General features: G+C 38.2%; 1 pseudogene; it reads left to right on the forward strand.

Annotated features, from left to right (window-relative positions):
- Positions 1-5,400: 5,400 nt before the first annotated feature.
- LOC144228334 (U2 spliceosomal RNA) lies at positions 5,401-5,505 on the forward strand (annotated as a pseudogene).
- Positions 5,506-7,744: the final 2,239 nt, after the last annotated feature.

A 7,744-nucleotide genomic window follows, 5' to 3' on the forward strand; every position in this document is an offset into this window, starting at 1 on the left:
ACTTTGCACTGAGGAACATTTTGAAGTTTACCCACTTCAGAAGCAATATTCAACAGCATGTGTAACTAAGAAATCCAGTAATTATTACAGGAAACAAAATTAAATCAGATCTTTTGAGTTTCTTGCTCTTTCTTCTATTTACTCCCCAGGCATAAGTAATCACTTGGTATGTGTCTTTTGAGCTCTTACTTATGACTCTTGTGTTTTCCAAAGTATAATCACTATCCCCAGAGAGAACTGGTTTTAAAAAAGATATGTTCTGGGGCACCTGGGTGGCTCAGTTGGTTAAGCGTCTGACTTCGGCTCAGGTCATGATCTCCCGGTTCGTGGGTTCGAGCCCCGCGACCGGCTCTGTGCTGACTGCCAGCTCAGAGCCTGTTTCAGGTCCTGTGTCTCCCTCTCTCTCTGACCCTCCCCTGCTCACGCTGTCTCTCTCTCTCTCTCTCTTTCTCTCTCTCTGAAATAAATTTAAAAATTAAAAAAAAAATAGATATGTTCTGGGGCACCTGGGTGGCTCAGTCAGTTAAGCATCTGACTCTTGATTCTGGCTCAGGTTATGATCGCATGATACCTGAGACAGACCTGTGAGTTATTCTTCAGGCTGACAGCATGGACCCTCCTTAGGATTCTCTCTCTCCCTCTTTCTCTGCCCCTACCCTGCTTGCACTCATGCACACTCACACACATGTGCATGTACTCACTCCCTCTCTCCCCTTCCCCTGATTGAGCTTGCACAAGTACTCTCTCTAAATAAATAAATAAATATACTTTTTTTTTATTTTTATTTATTTCTAGGAGAGAGAGAGACAGCATGAGCAGGGGAGGGTCACAGAGAGAGGGAGATACAGACTCAGAAACAGGCTCCAGGCTCTGAGCTGGCAGTCAGCACAGAGCCCGACGCGGGGCTCGAACCCACGAACCGCGAGATCATGACCTAAGCGAAAGTCGGACGCTTAACCGACTAAGCCACCCAGGCGCCCCATAAATATACTTTTTTAAAAAAGATATGTTATGGGGCTCCGCCCTGGAATTGCTAAATCACAGTACCTTGGGGAGGAGCCTTAGAATATGCATTTGTATTGATTTTCTCAGATGACTTTCGTGGGCAGTATAATGTGAAAACTGCTGGACCAGGCACTAAGATATTGCATACAATATCAAGATCTCTGACACAGACTTCACAACATCTTCAACAGACAACCTAGGAAACAGAGGGACATAGAGCAAAACACCAGTGGACAGATCACAGGAGTCAGGACTGCCTCTCAAACCCCACTGGAAAAACCGAAGCAGGAAAGGTGATCTGAGTCACTGCAAACTCATAATCAAAATCTTGAGACCCTGTTCTCCCATTTCTGCCCAACATAAATAAGCCTTTACTTATAAAATCAGAATTGGTTACCCTTGAGGCAGTTCTAGCTATGGAAAGGAGGTATACTACATCCTACACCAAGGAAGGCTTTGGTTCAGTGCTTGTTTGTTTATTATGTATGTATGTATGTATGTATGTATGCATGTATTTAAATTCTTTTAACATTTTTTAACTTTTGAGAGAGAGAGAGAGAGAGAGAGAACCTGAAACAAACTCAAGGCTCCAAACAGTCAGCACAGAGCCCATTGAGGGGTTAGATGTCACAAACTCAGGTGAGATCATGACCTGAGCCAAATTCAGATGCTCAACGACTGAGCCATCCAGGCATCCCTATTTATTTATTTTTTAGTAATCTCTATACCCAACACGGGGCTCAAACTCATGACTCAGAGATCAAAAGTCACTTGTTCTTCTGACTGAGCCAGCCAGGCACCCGTTTGGTTCAGTATTAAACCACATTACTGAACGACCATTATCTAGCCCTGTTTCCCAAATTGATGGCTAGATTGAGATACTTTGCAAAGGAGATTTTTTTACCTGAATGTTTCTTTCTTCCTTTAATCTGCAAGGTCAGTTTGGACTTGGACTTAATTTTTAATCCTCTCGGAGTGGACTTTATGATCCCTGAGAACTACAATACTCTACTCTTTCCTGTGTTAATATATCTTGCCGACTTGGCTTCCGATCTTCAAGTAATATTACTTTTTTAATGTTATATTATAAAAGTATTCAATATTGACAAATGAGATGTTTATAATAAGCAAGTGCAGGATTGAAGAAAGTCTGGGATCCATCATTTACTTCCTGTGTGCCTTTAATAAAATTATTCAAACATGCTTGGTATTGGAATTTTCTTCTATATAATGTCAGTAGTAAGATCTACTGGGGTGCCTAAGTGGCTTCTAACTCTTCATTTCGGCTCAGGTCATGATCTTGCAGTTTCATGGGTTCAAGCCCCACATCAGGCTCTGTGCTGGCAGTGTGAAGAAGCCTGCTTGGGATTCTCTCTCTCTCTCTTTCTGCCCCTCCCCCATTTGCACTGTCTCTTTCTCAAAATAAATAAATAAACTTAAAAAAAAAAGTAACATCAACTTAATGGGTTTGTTAGGGAAATTAAGTGAGAAAATTAATATAGAATGTCTCGTATGTGCTAAGTGCTGATTAAGTGCTCAAAATATCAGCTGAGCTGGTTAATCAGAATGACCAGAGTACCCCTGGCATTGTCACTTCTGGAAGAACTGGTGCCCCACAGCAGCTTGTTTTTCTTTTTTCTTTTTTTTTTTTTTTTGCTTTTTTTTAAAATCATGTACTGAAAAGAGTTCTCCTTTCTCAAATTCCCATCTCAGAAAAAAAAAAAAGGCTGTTCTGATTTCAGTGCCCTGAACCCTCCCAGAAAAAAATACAACATGAGCTATAAAACCCCAAATCCTCAAAGTAGTTCTACCGACTACCAACTAAAATACAGAATTTTCTCAATTCCTCTCCTATATTCCAGGCAGTTAGTGAGAAGGTGCTGGTAAAAATAGAAGTTCCCCCTAACAGGGAGTCATTGACCTTCTGCCCTTTCTAAACGTGTTTCCCTCTTCAACATTTGAAGAACTGTAATATTTCATCTTTCCCACTGAATAACCAGTGACTATGTAGGCAAGCCACTATCTGAAATGATGGGAAAGAAGAGAGGAATAAATGAACTTTCTCTAGGAAATTTAGCTGGCACACTGTTGATACACTAAGAGACCTACCTACCTCTACTAGAGACATCGGTGCTTCTGAAACAGTAAGATCCCAAGTAATCAGCATATAGTTGGAACAATACTGGCAAGTGGTCATAATAAAAAATTTGAAATAGAATACTATTAGGATACTACTGTGGAAAGACAAATTGAATTTGCTTTTCAAAAGTTACCCTACAATTTTTAACACATGGACCACAAAAAGTGAGCTGTAAAAAAAAAGTTTGAAAGTGTGACGATGGATAAACTGCCTAAAATCTGAATTTTGAGAAATGACATGAGAGCAAGAAGCTTTAACATTTAGTTAAGAAAGAAAAAAAAAGAAACAATTATTGCAACTTAGATGGACATAGGATTTGACTACTGAGAAAGACAGAAAAGTATTAACAGATAATGGAGAATCAGGATGCATAAAAGAGGATCTTAGGAAACCTAACCATGTTACCACACCTTGCTAATGATAAAAGGATCTTCATATTTCAAATTCCAGTTGTTTGTCATTCCTTTGCACACTTGATCTGTCATCTGCATTTAACATATAGACGTCCTCCTCATGAACTATCTACATTCCTCACTTGGTTCCATTGGACCTTACTTCCCACTCCTCTTCTTTACAGGATCACCCCCTTCTTCCCAATTCCTCAATATTGAGGTTCTTCTCTATCTGCACTTTGTAGGTGCTCTCACCAAGCCCCATTTATGTGCTATAATCCAAGTTTCTATCTCCAGCCCCCACGTCTCTCCTTCAGTCCAAACTCCTTCATCCAACTCCATTCAATCTCTTTTCATGGATACCTAATGTTCTTTGATGATAAACATAAATTTAAATAATAAATTTAACATTTATCAGTTGGCTTTTCCACCAATCTACCCAAACCTATTCCTCTTCCCAGAGCCTTCGGCATGTCACTTGGTGCGACTGTCATTCACCCATTGCTCAGCCAAAAGCCTTAAAGTTATCCATGCTTCCTCTTTTTCTTTCACATCCTACATCACACTCCTTCAGAAAACCTTTCACTCTATGTCTGTTTAGTATTGTGAAGCAAACTGCGTCTTATCACCTCCTTTTGTCTAGCATCCTACACTTTTTATATATTTTTTTTTTTACTTTTTTAAATGTTTATTTCTTTTGAGAGACAGAACATGAGTTGGGGAGGGATGGAGAGAGAGGGAGAGAGAGTGTCCCAAGCAGGCTCCAGGCTGTCAGCACCCCATCCTCCACTTTTTAAAATTTCATGGGTCATATGTGACTACTAAGCCTCGTATCATTAATGTCTATATTTGCTTATTGTCTGCACCACCATGCCACCAGAATGTAGGCTCCACAATGGCAGGGAATTGTCTGTTTTGTTTTCTGCTATACCTCTAGTATCTAGAACAATTTCCAAATCATGATGGGAGCTAATAAACAGTGTTTGAATAAAACAAATTACTGATTGAACATGTGTAAATTATTTATTGAGTCAATTACGATCCACTTATAATATAGTTGGAGTCAATCCCAATGAAATCTCTTGATTTTATAAAATCTCCAGCAGAATTCCTACACACTTGGCTGATGACAATGAGCAGGGTTCTGGAGTCCACTTCTGTTTGTATGAGCAACATACCACTCACATACAAATGCAAATGTAACTTACATCGATAGTAACTAAACATGAACTCTAACCAGCTCATTTTGAACTATAAATTAATAAAATATTACCTATATATATGAAGGTACATAGACAAAGAAACCACACAAGGGAAAGACAAATTAGTATTCACACATGTAATCAGCCTGGGATCACAAAACCAAGGTAGGAAAAGATCAAGGCCAAATCATTTGATTCACCTCCACATATCCAACCCACACAGTTTCCACAGAAAACAGAGAACTTACTGGAGGCATCTATTGTCTTTCCTCTAGAGTTTTCAGAAGATGGTATGAGGTCTGCTCACTAAACTTTTCAGTGAATAGGTCCTGGAAGAAACACTTTGGGGGATTTGCCGAATGACAACATAACGAATCCAGTCTTCCTCACATACCTTAAAAGGAGTGTAGATGTCTTTAAAAAAAAAAAAAGTCATCCATAACTATCAAGTTAATTGTCCTTAAAAGTTCCAGGAACTAAAAGGTTCTCACCGTTAGTCACTTTCCCAAGAGCTCTATGCCATTTACTTCTGGTCAAGGATACAGAGAGTCATGAGATAAAGGAAGGCAGATGTTCAGCTTCAAAGACAAATACTGGGGATTTCTCAAGGACAATCCCCTTCTCTTGAGCAGCTTTATGTGCATTTAAAAAGTAGGCATATATCACTTCTCAGCCTTTTGGCTAAGATCAAGTGCAGTATCTGTTCTCATCAGTTTAAAAAGTAGGCATATGCGTGTGCATGCGTGCACACACACAGACACACACACACACACACACACACAGAATCATGCTAACCTGGATATACCACAAAAGGTTACAGGAGACACATGGATCATTCATGCATTCCTCTAAGTTTTTTTCTTTCTGATTTATCATTTTCATATTTTGAAAAGGATAATTAAACTAATGTACCTGAAAATTTGAGTATTTGCACCTATGGGGAAGATTCAATCATAGAAAAGCAGGTTGTTAAGTTACAACAAGGATTTTTCCTTTTTCCTTTATCTTTCATTCATATTTCACATGCTGAGTGAGAGCAGAGTCAGAATGTCTTCCTCTTCAGCATGGGCCCTTTGGGTGCCCAATATCAAAGAGTTGCTACTGGCCCATGCAAACTCTTAAGCTGAAAATAACTATTATAAAAAAATTATTAAACAACCACAGGGCCACATTTTACTTACTTAAAAAATATTTATCGAACACCAACTATGTGGTAAGCACAGTTCCAGGCACCAGGGAAACAGTAATAGATAAAAAGACAAACATCTGCTCTTGTGGGAATTATATCCAGTGTTAGCAAACAATTTTAAAAAGTAACAAGTAAATATATAGAATGTTAGATGATTATAATTGCTGTAGATGAGAATAAAGGTGGGAAAGAAAATAAAGTGTTTTGAAGAGTTGCAATATAAATATCATAGTCAGTCAAGACTTCACTGAGAAACCAAGATATAAACAAAATCTAAAAGAATTAAGTGACCAATCATCCAGATATTCAAGAAATATTCTTCTAAGTGGGGGAAACAATTTATGCAAACAATGTGCAAAAGACATAGGCAAGGAAGAAATATTAGGGGAATGAAGTACTCAAGAAGGACATAAAGTTAGAGAGATTATAGAAGGTCAGATTCCTTACAGCCTTGTAGGACATCATAGTGATTTTGGCTTTGCTATGAGTAAAATACAGTCAGTGGAGGATTTTGAACAGAGCAATAAATAATCAACTTTTTAAAAAATTCTCATTCTGGCTGCTATATTGAGAATAGCTTAAAGGTGAGGGATGAGATGGAGGAGGAAAAAAGGAAGACTGGATAAGAGGTTATTGCTATAATCCAAGTGCAGGATAATTAAAGCTTAGACCACGTTAGTAGCAGTGGAACTGATAGGAAAGAATCAGATTCTGAATTTTAAAGACAAAGGTAACAGGACATACTACAGACTTGATATGAGAGGTATGGAGATTGACTGTAAAGATTGGCTCTAAAGGAGCACCCACAAACTGGAATTTTTATATGTCCATGGAAAACAGAAAGAATTTGACAAAAGTAAAGTAAGAGCGATGGGAAATAGGGACATCTTAATTTTGAGACACCACTTAAACATTCAAGTTAAAGGGAAGATATTCAGGGAGAGATAGAAATTTAGGAGATGTACAACATATGAATGGTATTAAAACAATAAGAATTAATGAGATGACTCAGGAATTAAATTAGAACAGAATAGGGATTTGAGGACTGAGACTAGGACCCCTCCAAACTTAAGTCAGGAGATGAAGAGGAACCAGCAATGGGAAATGAAAAGAAATGGCCAGTGAAGTAAAAGGAAAACCAGACTCGTCCTGGAAGACAAGTGAAAAAATATTTCAAGGAGGAAGTGATACTTCCTGTCTGATTTCACTCATTGTTCAGGTAAAAAGGGGATTGAGCATAGATCTTGGTTTCAGTAACAGAAGATTTTAGTGACATAGACAAGAGCAGTTTCTGTGGAATAATGAAAGCAAAAGCTTGACTCATTATAAAATGGAAATGAAGAAATTAAGATGGTGAACATAGTTTATGCTACTATGGGAATTTACCGTAAGAAAGACAAAAATCAGGGCAGTAGTTGAAAGGGCAGAATGAGATCAAGAAATGTAGGTTTTCTTAATGGGAAAATAAAATTAAGGAATAAATCCATGTTTACATCCTGATGAAAAATATCACCTATGCAGAGAGAAAATTCCAGTGGAAAGAGAATTTCTGGAGAAATATATTCCTAGAAAGGGAAGAGTTGGCTCTGGCCTTCACCAGGAGCAATTCCTACATGGTAACAATAGAGAAAGTAGAATAAGTGGGCACAGAGGCCAGAGGTTGAGTAGATGAGGTAGTGGGAATTTGCAGGAATTCTCCTTTAATTGCCTCTATTTTCTCAGTAAAATGGAAAACAAGGTTATCACATGGTTGTAAAGGTTGAAAGAGTAAAAGTGTAACATAATTGAAGGGAAAAACAAAAGTAATATCCAGAGA

This window comes from Crocuta crocuta, unplaced genomic scaffold, assembly GCF_008692635.1.
Source record: "Crocuta crocuta isolate KB4526 unplaced genomic scaffold, BGI_CrCroc_1.0 scaffold462, whole genome shotgun sequence".
Taxonomy (NCBI): Eukaryota; Metazoa; Chordata; class Mammalia; order Carnivora; family Hyaenidae; genus Crocuta; species Crocuta crocuta.